The sequence below is a fragment of the Polistes fuscatus genome, unplaced genomic scaffold (assembly GCF_010416935.1).
Source record: "Polistes fuscatus isolate 324 unplaced genomic scaffold, CU_Pfus_HIC Scaffold7, whole genome shotgun sequence".
Classification (NCBI taxonomy): Eukaryota; Metazoa; Arthropoda; class Insecta; order Hymenoptera; family Vespidae; genus Polistes; species Polistes fuscatus.
In genome coordinates this window covers 8,143,311-8,154,918 of record NW_025113151.1, presented here as the reverse complement: position 1 = coordinate 8,154,918, position 11,608 = coordinate 8,143,311, and the positions used below count along the sequence as shown (strand labels likewise).

At 36.3% G+C, this 11,608-nt stretch overlaps 1 long non-coding RNA gene across 1 annotated transcript; it reads left to right on the top strand.

Annotated features, from left to right (window-relative positions):
• Window positions 1-6,537: 6,537 nt before the first annotated feature.
• Window positions 6,538-9,450, top strand: LOC122524094. Its single transcript, XR_006305456.1, has 3 exons — window positions 6,538-6,608; window positions 6,816-7,068; window positions 9,399-9,450. It is a non-coding gene; the product is annotated as an uncharacterized LOC122524094 (long non-coding RNA).
• The last annotated feature ends 2,158 nt before the right edge of the window (window positions 9,451-11,608 follow it).

Genomic DNA, 11,608 nt, shown 5'->3' with positions numbered 1-11,608 from the left:
GGATCAACATATACTGATCGAGTCATATTCATTCATGAAATGAATTAAAGCAACAACTAATTTCTTCATCATTTTATTATTAACGATTTAATAATAACGATATAAAAAGAAACAATTAAGATAAACGAAACGTGCTCATCGATGATTAGGAAAAAAAGGATTTGCATAATTTCATCGTAAATGGACGAAAAAAACTGGAATCGATTATACGTGAAAAGAGTACGATGAAAAATAAAGAAAATTTATCTAAAATATCGAATTATAATAGTCAAAAAAGAACAATTGAAAAATTAACTGAAAAGCTTACTCTGCGACGATAGGAGAAAACAAAACAAAATAATTCGCGTAACATCTAAAAAGATAATTATACGAGATGAAAGAGTAAGGGAAAAAAAAATAAAACAACATATTTGATTAATATAACAATATAATAAATAAATCAAATAAATCAAAAATCATCTCTCTGAAGATTAGAAAAGAAAAGAAAAGAAAAAAAATACAAGAAAGAAGAAAAGGATTAGCGTGTAGAATTCGTGTAATTTCTGCACAGAAGGGATGCAGAACTGAAATCGATTATACGAAACTAGAGAGTTTCTCGTACGGAATTCGATTCTAAGCGAAAAGGACAGATAAATAGAAAGAGATAGAGATATATAATACTAGAACTAAAGAGAGAGATAGAGAGAGAGAGGAAAGGCGAGTGAAGACCTCGTGTAATTACGATGTGAGGATTCAGAGATGCCTCTGGTGCTGCTTCACTTCACGTTCCTTCTTCTTCCTTCCTTCCTTCCTTCCTTGTAAGTTGCGGTGAAGACGCATTTGGCTAAGGAGGATGCCTTTCCTTAGAAAGGAAGGAAGGAAGTAAGGATGAAGGGAAGGAAGGACGAAAGGAAGGAAGGAAGGAAGGAAGGAACGTGGCACATTGCAGACATTCGTGCGACCCCGAGGACACGAAATATTCCAACCGTCGTCGACGTTTCGGGTCTTCGTTCTTGGATACCAACCAACCAAGCTCACAATTTCAGTAAAGGACGTTGTACATACATTTAATCGTCGCATCCCTTTCCTTAGTCCTTAGTCTTCGTCTTCTTCTTCTTCTTCTTCCTCTTCTTCTTCTTCTTCTTTTTATTTTTTTCTTCCTTACGTTCACGAAAATGTGCTTGTAAATTCAGAATGTTTTAAACCGAAATGATATATTTATATATATATTTCTCGAGTAAACCCGAATATCAGCAGCAACGATCCACTAAAAAGAAGCTTGAATTTATTTCGAAATATTTCTCAACGATTCAAATACTTCCTTCCTTCCTTCCTTCCTTCCTTACTTTCTTCCTTCCTTACATCCTTACATCCTTCCTTCGTAAATTAGATATGGAAAAGGGGAACGCTTTTGTGAATACGAACTTTACAAATTCTAAGACGCGCTTTTAGAAATTCGATCGAATCCTACTACAGCTTTCTTCAAGTGTTCAAGGATACCATTCCAATAAAATGAGATTTACCAAAAGGAAATCTTTAAATATCTACTATTTCCAAACTTTATTTAAACGACAAATATAATACAATGAAAATAAATCTAATGGAAAATAATCGCAATATATATAAAAACAAAACACACGGGGAACGGACCAAAAAAAAAATACCTCATAAACGACAATTAATCTCGATATAAAACCATAAAAGATCATAAATAAATCGTTCAATTGAAGATCAAATTGGGAAAGAGGTAAAATAAACTGAGAGAATTGAGGAAGAGTAAGAAAAGAAGGAGGATGAGGTGTGGGGGCGGGGGAGGAGTGGGGTGTCGATCGAAAGACTTTGCCAGGGTATTCTCGAGTGTCCTACGATTTCGAATCCATGTGCGCCAGCCAGATCCTGTAGGATCAGAGTTCCTGGCCGCGTCTTAGCCGGCAATACGGTGCATCCCCTCTAGCTGGGAGAGAACCCAGAGAGTTACCATGACGACCAACACGTGACGTAACCACCCACCGCCGTGCCCACTGAAACAAATGAAGGCACGTCCTCCACCTATACCACCACCACCACCCCCTCCTCCTTCAACCCCCGGTCGCCATCTCCTCTCGTCCATCCTCTCTTTCTCCACCCTCTAACTCTATCTCTCTCTCTCTCTTTTACACGTACATATATACACATATATACTGGCGTGTTGGTCCACCTTTCTCTTCACTCCCCCACCCTCTCTCTCTCTCTCTCTTTCTGTCTTTCTGTTTCTCTCTGTTCTTCGTAGCTAACGCTCGAGGAAACGCTTCGAAACGTGCTTTCGATCCTGCGGGAATAGAAATAGAACGTGGCTGAAGTTAGAACTTGTACAGAGTGAAAAACGAAGAGCGATCCATTTGCGAAATTATAATGGCTGCTACAGAGAGAGAAAGAGAGAGAGAGAGAGAGAGAGAGAGAGTGAGCTACGTTCTGGGAAGAACGAGAAACACGAGACAGTCTATTTAGTTTCTCATCAATGTTTCGGTCTAATTATCATTTTACATGATCCTTTTATTTGTTTATTTCTATTATCATCATCATCTGGGGAAACTACTTCGGTCTTTATCTCCTTTCAAAATTCATCGATTTTTTATTATTAGACGCGGGGATAACGATGTTGATGATTTCTTTTACTAAAGATAATGTTAACAATATCTTACATGAATTATAACGGACGAATTGTTTGTGACATAAACACACACACGAGAAGAATGTTTTTTATTATAGAATAGATATGAGTCAAATTTTTTAAAGAAGATAATTTTTCTTGTTCATTCACAAGAATATAATATGATGCATCCAAATTATATAAGAGATTATAATATAACAAATGATATTTGAAATTATGACACTTACGATATACCAGAGGAAAAAAAAGTAAACAGGTTAAAGTACAATATTCGGGATCCGATGCGTAATCTAATTGACTTAGGTTTTTAAGGTGCATTCGGGTCGAAGATCTTTGGTTTAGATTTTAGGTTTTTATAGGAATGGGTAACGAAGAGACATATGAACGATTTAGTACGAAAGGTGGAAGCCTAAAGGAACGGAAGTTATTTTCCCACTATCTATCTCAATCTTTCTCATTCTTTTGACTATCGACAAATGGGGGTGGAGATCGACAGATTTTTCTTCCACTTTTCTCATTCCCATTCTCATTCTCTTTCTTTGGATTCTGGTCGTTGGTAAGGTTGGTACCCCGTTCTTCTACGTATTTCGTCGCAATCGTTGTAGTCGTCGTCGGTCGTAGTCGTAGTCGTCCTCGTCTCTCAACGATAGGAAAATTCCAATAGCTTTTTCAATAAAATCAACACGGCGTAAGGGGAGAGAAAATTTACGTAGCAAAAGTCGTTGCTGATGAAACGCGTACTCCACCGAAGAATATTCCTCCTCCTCCTCCTCCTCCACCTCCTCCTCCTCTTTCTCTTCGCCCTTCATCCTCTTCTTTTTTCTTTCTTCCTCTTCCTTCTTTTCCTCCTCTGCCACCTCCTCAACCTCCTTCCATTCTTTTTCCACAACGATACGCCTATTTCTTATATTTCCCTTTCTACTCGAATAAACCGCCGAGGCGAATTTTCGATAACGTTCGAATACCTACCAACGTTCCTGTTATTTCGCCTTTTTACTTATACGTATACATATATATATAATATACATAGATACATACATATATGCATACACATATATACTTATATGTGCTACCTACTATCTGGGATATTTTAATATCTTAATTGCTTATTAAAAAAAAATATTATAAATATCTAAAAGTATAAGTATTTTTCCTCAAAATATATTCTTAATTCTATGATTAGTCTTATTCGTTTATTATTATCAACAACAAAAATATGCATAAATATATGCATACGTGTTAACTAGTATATTATAATATCTTGCAATTAATTGTTTATTCAATATGAATATTATACATGTCCATAAACATTAGTCTTACAATTATTCTTAATTTTACATTTTGTCTTATGTGTTTTTTTTTTAATCTTATTTATTTATACAACAAGAAAAAGAAAAATGAAGAGTAAATGATAAACGTAGTTATCTCTTTAAAGTAAGAAAATATCAAATTTCAATTTCCTTTTTGAAAATTTAATTAGAAATCTTAGATATTCCTTGAATATCGTCGATCGATTAGAAGAGAAATAGAGAAAGAGAAAGAGAAAGTAATTAATTGGAGGTACGTAAACGTTTCACACCACACCGGATCCTTCGCCGACAAATCGATCGCACTCTTCCGATTTCAATTAATCGAGAAATAATTAGCGGGAACCGAGGTAAATAAGAAATGAAGGAAAAGAGAAAGAGGGAGAAAGAGAAAGAAGCAAAAAACGGAAGGAAACAAAAGAGAGAAAAAAGAAAAGAAAACGGGAAAAAAGAGAACAGGGAAATAAAAGTTAGCGGGGTGCTGTGGATACAAAAAAAAAAAAAAAAAAAAAAAACCTACCACTGTCCGGGGTGTCACGAGTCGTGCTATTATCCTTTTAAATTGCTTATTTTCGGTAAATACCATTTTGAAAAGCCAATAATGTTGTTTCCCTATTGTATCGGCTTACCCTGTGCTTTCTCCCTCTTTCAAACACACATATTTCCTATCTCTCTCGCTCTCATTCTCGTTGAGCCGATTTTTCAGTACAAACTCTTTTCTCTCTCTCTCTCTTTCTCTTTCTCTTTTTCTCTCCCTTTTGCACGTCAGGGTGTCCCAATAGTGAAACCGACAAACGTAATCCCGAAAACGGTACAGGTGATGGTGCTTTCAGTGGGAAAGAAAAAAAAAAAAGAAAATCAGTCCGAAAGTGTACGTAAAAGGATGAAAGAGTAGAGAGTAGCGGAAAAGAGAAGAGAGGTGGAGGGGAGGGGGAATCTCGCCAGGTAATAAACCAACTAACCAAACCTAACCAACCCCTCGTAAGTTTTCAATGAGAGAAGAAGAGGACTGCACTGGAGGGAAAAGAAGTGTGAGAGAGATAGAAATAACGTCGATATTCGATGGATACATACCTGTGATAGTTTATCGTTATATATTGTATGTGAAAAAAGAGAGAGAGAGAGAGAGAAAGAGGGTGAGAAACAGGTCGAAAGTACGAAAGGCATTTTTCGAGTGGCGTCAGGGGTTGCATCAGGGTTCTGCTTCGTCGTAGGAAAAATGAGAAACAGAATTCTCTCTCTCTCTCTCTCTCTTTATTTTTCTTTCACATTTGAACGTCGAAACGAATCACAAAGTCACGATCTGTCACCGTCTCGGAGACACTTCTGAAGTAGTCAGACAGGTAGACGAGAGGTCATTAGCTTTTTAAAAATACTCCACAAAAATGATAGATCGTGAATGGAGCCAAAAAATATAATATAATATTACAAATTCGTATTTTTCTATATATAATTGAAAAACAATGGAATAATTATATTCTAAAATTCGTATAAACACACGTTCATATTATTACATAATATATGTATACAATGTGTCTCTCTAAAAACGAAACTTACCATCTCGAAATATTCCATATACATTCAACCCCCATGAAAATGAAATTACAAGCCTTTAATAACAACGCGTTCCATTTGACGCGTTACAACGTGTGATAAGATATAGTAAAGAAAAGAAAAAACGAGAAAAATAAAAAATAAAAAATAAAAAAACACATTCGATCCTACGATCAGGAAGAAAAGCGAGGAAAACTTCGTTATAAAATCGATTAGCAATTGGGTAAAAGATAAAGTAGACCAAAGTCTTTTCGCGTAGAACGATGAAAGAGTCTGGTGGCCCGTTAAGAGAAAGTGAGAAGAAGAACGCGGAAGAAACGAAGAAGAGCGGCGTAAAACCCAGGCCGACGTAGGAGGAGGAGGAGGAGGTGGGAGGGGGGTGGAGGAGGAGAAAGAAGAAAGAGAGAGAGAGAGAGAGAGAAGTCAAGGTAAACTTCCCCCGAGGCGTCGACCTTGAACTACATTTTAATTGCAACTTCCTCGCGCGCGGCTTCCATCCGCCGGTTCTTCCCCTCGCCATTTTCCCCCCTTCGGCCCTCCCTTCCCCCCGTTACCCTTCTCCTACGATGTAGAGTATGGCGACGGCGCGGAACTTTTCCAGGCGATTAAAAACAAAAGAGAAACAGTTTTCTGGCGGCGGGCGCCGACGTCGCGAGTTTCTCTCCCTGCGAGCGCCCCCCTGCCACCCCCGCCCCCCGCCCAAAGCCAACCGTCCCCCGGCCTGGATTTCACTCTTCACTCCTTTCCTCCCGCGAATTTCTTTCACCCCTTCGATTCACCCCGGCACTCCCATTCGCGCTACCGTCCTCGACGAGGGCCAACCAACTTTACCCTCTCTCCTCCTCCTCCACCTCCTCCTCATCCAGTACTACCACCACTACCACCACCACCACCACCACCACCACCACCACCACCACTACTACCACCTTCGTTTACTCTCTTTCTGTTTTTCTCTCTTACTATATTCCACCTCCATCTCCGAGCACCTCAGCCAGCACCTTCCCCCTTTTTTTCTCCGGTGCAACAAGTAGCGCGTTCATTTAAGACGCGTCGGCGTTCTTTTGTTCGTTTTTAAAAGGCAAAGTTCCGCTTTAAGAGGGAAAGCCGTTATACTCTTGGTATGCGTTAGTATATATATATATAAAACGTAGGAAAAGAAGTTTGCCTAAAACTTTGTTATAAACGGATACGTCTTACGATCTATCTATCCCCTTTATTCCATATTTCTTTTCATTATTATTATTATTATTATTATTATTATATATAAATATACATATGAATGCATATATCTCCCTTATTTTTCTCATTCTTCCTCTTACGAATAGGTAAAGTAATTCTAGATGATGGAGGATATGAAACACCGTATAACAACAATCATAACGTATCCAAAGCGTGATTCTGATCGACGAGAAATATAGAAGGGGGGGCCTTCGTCGTCTTCTGAGTTAAAGGGTGGAAAAGAACAAAAAAGAATAAAAAAATTGAAAGGAAAAAAAAAGATAGGGCAGGTTGACGGCATATGGCTGCCGGTAGAACGGTATCCGCCTAGTTAGCAGAAACTTTCACGATACACCTATGGTAGGTATATGTATCTACATATATCCGAGATGTAAAAGAGAGTGAGAGAGAGAGACAGAGACAGAGAGTGAGAGGATCCCGAGAAGGTCCCAGCATCCCATTCAAACCTATTCAATGGACCATCTCGCTTCGTTAACCAGTCTGTCGCATTTTTTACCCATCACCTATATATATATATATATCTCTATATATGTATATAACTGTAATGGTGAATACGCGCGCGCACATGTTAACCAACCCTTTTTCTCGCAATCTGAATACATTGTACCCTCTCCTCGGTCGACATACATATGTATATCCGACCGATACTTTCCTCTCTCTTTCTTCCTCCTTTTTTTTCAATTTTTCCTATACTCTTTCATTCCTCTCTCTCTCTCTCTCTCTCTCTCGGTTTCAGACTATTTCCATCTCCTTCCCGAGTATCGTAGTTTCTACCTGGGTAAACCTTGGGGAGGGGGGTTAAAGGGGGAGATAGGGTGGAAGGGGTGGTTTTGTTGTTGCTTGACCGAGTTTTTCTTCCTTTCTTTTCTATTTTTTTTCCTCTCTCTCTCTCTCTCTTTTTCTCCCCACCCGTGGACCAAAAAAAGCAAGCATATACAATACATCTGATTTTGATTTATATGACGCGACCGACAGCTCGAATCACCGAATCGTATGGAAAAAAGGAGAAAGAGAGAAGGGTATGTATTGCCGGAGTTGGATGCGTGGAAATTATAAATTCATGTCCCCCGGAACACGAGGCCGCGAGAATGAACGTTTCGCTCCGGGGAATTCATGTTTTGGAAAGCCCCTCCTCCTCCTCTCCTATATCTTCTTCCATCTTTATTTTCCTTCTCTTTCTATTTTTACTCTTTTTTTTTTATATATCATCGTTTTATTCTATTTCGAATTACAAAGAATACGCAATGGATTGGGAACGTCGATCAAATCTCACGATGACTGATTCTAACGCATATTAATCATTTTTTTATACGCATACGTACATACATGTGTATGTGTGTGTGTGTGTATACAATACTACGCGTTGAAAAATAAACGCGAATTCGATATTAAAAAAAACACTCGACAAATTGACTTCAATTTTCTTCTAACGTAACACGGAATGGGGTTATATTCGCGAGAAGAGAAAACGGAGAATTATGTTTCGTTTACTATTTTTTATTTTTTTTCTATTTTTTTTTTACTTGTTATTTCCTTTATCTTCTCTTTTCTTTTTTTCTTTTCTTTTTTCGTTGTCTCTTCGTCAAAGATGTCGTCGTCGTATCGAGAACGTATAACGATCGTCGAGTTTATCAGTCGTAGATAACGAGCAAGAAGTAGCGCGATAGAAAGGAGAGTAGGTCGTTAGTAAAGAAAATTCGAAGAGAAGATGCGACGACGTTCTCGTTGTGTTGTTGTGTTGTTGTTACGTTCTTCTTTTCCTCGTTACTCGTTAGAACGGATCACGTTTAATATCGTTTTCTTCGATGATACACAGTTGTATCATTAAAAGGACTATTGTCATTTCTAATTTGATGTAATACAGATCATTGTTCGTTGAATATTTTTCTATACCAAATTTTTCATAACTTTTCTTTTTTTTTTCAAGTATTATATATCATTAATAATCGTATTTATGTGATACTACAATGAAGGATTTTCACATGAACGATTAATGATTTAATAGTAACGAACGATTGTACAGTTTATTTTGTAATTATTCAACAACCGAAAATATTTTCGGTTTATATATTAATTTAAATAAAATATTACTAATTACGTTTGAAATACACATATCTGCGATTATTATAAAAGTATTCGTTACAATAATTGATTAATTATATTCAGAAGTATATATACAAAGTACTGCAATTTTATTATTAAATATATTATTATTATTATTTCCAATATAAATTAATACATAATTAAATATAAATATTGAATAACAAAACATATCGTACTTATTAAATTTTATTAAGTAAATTATTTCTAATATTTTTAATGATATAATTTTAGATTTATTCAATATTCATAATAATAACAACTAATTAAAATTTTCTTCAAAGTATTTATAATATATATACAAACAATCGATCGACAATTTGAAACAATGAAAATCTATTAACGAATCAATAATGAAATTCTATCGTTTGTAGTTACACAAGACTAATGTAGCATTCACCCCTTAACACGAATAATTTCGTAATTCGATTGGTTTAACGGGAAATCGAATTCTCACGAAGACTTTATGGCAAATACAGTTCTCTCTCTCTCTCTCTCTCTCTCTCTCTCACTCACTCACTCACTCTCTATATGCTCTTCTTGACACGCATTATATAACTCATCCATAGATCGTTCGTTGAAGGGGAATCGAGAAGGAGCACGTTAGAAAAGCAACGAAAAGAGAAAGAGAGAGAGAGAGAGAAGAAGTTTTGAAGAGAGAACCTCGAGGCGCGAAATATCGGCAGGTATGTAGTCGAGAGAGTTGAGAAATTCGAGATAAGGTTCCTTTTGTAGTCGAGAGACGAACGACTTTTCATACCCTTTAACCCTTTCGTCTGATCTCTCAACGATCGCATGTGTACGAAAACCGTGTGACCTTCGACGACGACGACACAACCGACAAACCCTTTTTTATTTTTTTTTTTCACACACATATCATCCTTCTCTCTTTTCTCCCTGTTTTTGTTTCTCCTCTAAATAAAGAAAAAATAAATAAATAAACAGAGAAAACATAATCAATGAGAAAAAAAAATTTGAATCAAGTTCACTTTCGTTCGTACAAAATTTACTTTTATTCTCTTTCAACATCTTTAGCAAAAAAAAAATAGAGAGAGGAGGAAAAGAAAGGATAAAACGATGAAAATCTTAAGAGAAACTTTATTATCGTTTTATTTCCATTCAAAAAGTTTTATTCTCGTTATTTCGATATCCTTTAAGATAAGAATAATTGAACGTTTATCATTATTTTCGTAGAAAAGAGAATAATTCATTTGAAAAGGAAAAAAGTATCATTAAAGTGTGATAATAATGCTCGTTTTAAATCCCATGAATGTGGTTATAGTATAAAACAAGGTTCTCTTTAAAACAGCTTTTACAGCGTGTACTACGGAATCCATTTTCTGAATCGTGGCAAAGTAGTTAGGAAAATGTCTTACTTAAGAGAGAAAGTTCGCCGACCGGCATGAGAAGAAGAAAGGGGTTAGTTTAAAGAAGAAGAAGAAGAAGAAGAAAGAAGAAAGAGGGTTTAAAGAGTAAGAGAAAGAGAGAAAGAACGTTAGTTCGAGCAAGATCGTAGCGAGACGACCCTGGCCCAGAAACAAAAGCGAGAAGAAGCTTGTGAATAATTCAACTATGCGAGAAATGAGGAAAGAGTACGCTAAAAAGTTTCGCAGAAGAATTTTATGCCGCCTTACTTCGACCTTACCCTTTTCTAACCCTCCCTCTTCTTCTCCTCCTAACCCCCCAACCCCCCACCCCGCTTCACGGACCACCACAACCATTCATTCTTACTATCATTCCCCTTTCTATCTATACAGATACGATTTTGTCTATCATACTGGATATTTTTTTCTTCTTTCTTTCATCTCATCTCGCTTAAATATCTTTAATGGTATGAACCGTTCGATTTTATTCGACGCGTTCGATTATTTTCTCATACTTTTTATCTATTTATTTTCCTTCTTTCTTTTTATTTGTTTTCTGTTATAAAATTGGGCATCGTTGAAATAATTTTTCAAAACTACGAAAAACATTAGTTTCACTTTTAGGATTATAAACTACGAAATATAATAATTTCAATGCGTACACACATACACACTTACTTAGCTTTAAATATTAAACAAAATTATTATACATAACATTATCAATCGATAGAAAAAATTTATAAAATTATCAAACCTCCAATGAAAAATTCAAATTATATTAATTATTCTTAAATACCCAGTCACACCGTTAAATAAGCCATTAAAAAATATTATTAAACAACAACAACAAAAGGGAAATAAAATATACCCCCAAATAAAAACAAAGCTCATTTATAATTTTATTTAAATTAAAATCAAACAAATACAATTTATTTTTCCAATCGTCAAATCATCGTTGATAATATTCAATCCAATCACGTACTACCAATTAACGTCCAATTTCGTTCCATCTACGGATCATTGCAAACGGTACAAAAAAAAAGAGAAAAAAGAACATAAGAAATAGAAGAAGTAGAAGAATAGTTCTGTCCCGAATAGAAAAGAAGAAGAAGAAAAAGAAGAAAAAGAAGAAGAAAAAGAGGTGGAGGAATAAGAATAAAAATGAAAGAAGCATGAGAGAGCATATGGGAGTCACATCGAGCCGAAAGATTCGAGTCGACGAGGTGAATTCGATCGCGCGCGCTCTCCCGTGTTCCTGTCCTCTTTCTGTTGACATTTCAAACAGGAAACGCTTGCCGAGACCTACCGCAAAGTAGAGAGAAACTACTGTGCTAGGACTGTCGAGTAAAGAAAAAAAAGAAAAAGAAAAGAAACGAAACGAAAGAAAGAAAGAAACGAAAGAAAGGGTTTCGCTT